Consider the following 2,150-nt stretch of genomic DNA (forward strand, 5'->3'; position numbering starts at 1 on the left):
TGGGGATTTGCGACGGCGAATTTTACGGTGGCGTGGGCGGATGCCGTCGGCCGTAGCCACCGTCGGAGGAGGACGTTTCCTTTGCAAAGTGGCGTAGGCACTTTATGGGGGCGCTGTCCTGGTATAGCGTGTGCTCACATGACGATTTGGTGAGCTCAGTGGCAATGGCAATGGCAGGCTAATGAGGGCACAGTACAACGACACCTCCTGTTTCTTACGGAGATGGCACGCAACGGCGTTGACACGGGTCAACTACGCTACACCTTTGGAGTGGAGCTCCATCTCCTGATCCGGATTTCGTGGGCGATTAGTCACGGGAGCAAAGCACGGTCTCTGGGGCATCGATTAGGATAATCAGGTATCAGCCGGGAGTAGCGAGACAGGGCTGTCAGTGAGGCAGCAGGTGACAGCGCCTTCAAAGCTCTGCGGCTTTGACCGGCCCGTACCGGAGCACTCATGAGTTTTACAGTAGTATAGGACGCGTACTACGCTGACGGGCCCCTCCTGAATCCTGATCCATGCCACGCCGTCCGTGGTTGCCGGTAATGAAGAGAGAAATCTAGCCCCGGCGCACAGCGGCAGCGGTAATTGGACGGGGGCGGTGGAGGGGCGGACGGGGACCATCTGGCGACGCCGTGGAGGCGTGGACCGTTTGCCGGGAGGTAACGGAGGTTTGACCATGGATTTTACAGGCCGTCCGGAGATGAGAGACCGGCCCATGTAGTTAGCGAGCAGCAGCAGATTCTATCCCGGCCCACTTATAGATGTTGGCCTGCTGCCCCCTACTCCCTACCCCTCATCCCATATGGGTCACGTGGGCATGTCTCAAAAAAAAAATGGGTCACGTGGGCTGGTCCGCCATGAATTTGACTCCAATTTGGTCATAATCATGTGAAGGCCCTCTTCATCCCTTCCCTTTCTGTTTCCTCTTTTTTTTTTCTTTTTTTGAGAACTCTGTTTCCTCTTCCTTGGGATCGTGTTCGTGTCCTGATCCGTTCTGTTCTGCGGTTTCTGCCCGCGTCTTAGCAACCATGAGGACAGCGGCAAGAACGACTGGTGCTACCAATGGCGGGCTACGCCGGCTGCTTCTCCTCACCGTTGTCGTGCTCTCGCTCAGGCTCGCGCAAGCGAACGGCGACGAGTTCCCCCTGCCGATCCTTCTGGCCGAGCTCAAAGATAGCGGCTACCTGCGCCACGGCGGGTGCGCCGCGCCTACTTCCTCGGCGACACCGGGTCGCTGCTCCCGTTTCTAGAACGGAACCACGTCGCTCCAATCAGCCGGAACCACGTCGCTCCAATCAGCGCCGTGCAGCTCCGAGCGACCTCCGACGAGTCCGTCGACTTCGTCGTCGGCCACGGCGGCGGCGGGGAGTTTGGGCTTGTCGGTCGCGTCCTCAAGGTCGGCGGCGTCGCGGCCGTTTTCGCCGCGTCGGAATCGGCGTTGCCACTACCTGGAAACTACAGGGTCGTGTTCGCGCCCAGCTCTGAGAACGAGGGCGCCGTCGCCTCTGCCGCGGAGAAGACCAGCACTTCTACAGGCTCCGCGGTCGCACGGCCACATCACCGGAACCTCCTGGCCGTGCCGGGGAACAAGGAGGACGTGTTGAACGGCCTCGAGGGCGTCCTCCTCGAGCCGCCGGAGAAGCGATTTCTGTCTCGATCTCACGAGTTGCCACGGCAGGTTCGCGGTCGCGGAGGTGCACGCGCCCCACGGGAGGACGCCGGCCGGATGAGTACAGCGCCGCGGCCCGGTGGGATCGGATCGACGTGCTGATCCAGAAACGTCCACACTGGGGATCGGAGCCATTCCAATTGCGCCGACGTCCACGCCGCGGCGCGGCCGTGGGCGGCGATCCTTGCGGGGAGCTGCCTTGTTGCATTGGGCGGTGCCGCGGCACATGAGAGCTCAGCGCATCTTGGAGTTGGAGCCTTGGAGGGGAACCGCGCGTGGAAGGCGGATAGGGCGTCGCTACTCGCAGCTGTCCGCGTCGATCTCGAACGCACAATCCCGATCCAACGTCCGAGATAGGCCCGGACGGTAGATGACACCCCGACCGGGCCGGCACCATTGGCGACGGGCCGATGGCCAAGCCGTCTAGGCCTCGACCGCCGGCGTTACTGGTGCCAGAAATAGTCAGCGACGTGTTCCA

This window comes from Setaria italica, chromosome II (genome assembly GCF_000263155.2).
Source record: "Setaria italica strain Yugu1 chromosome II, Setaria_italica_v2.0, whole genome shotgun sequence".
Lineage (NCBI taxonomy): Eukaryota > Viridiplantae > Streptophyta > Magnoliopsida > Poales > Poaceae > Setaria > Setaria italica.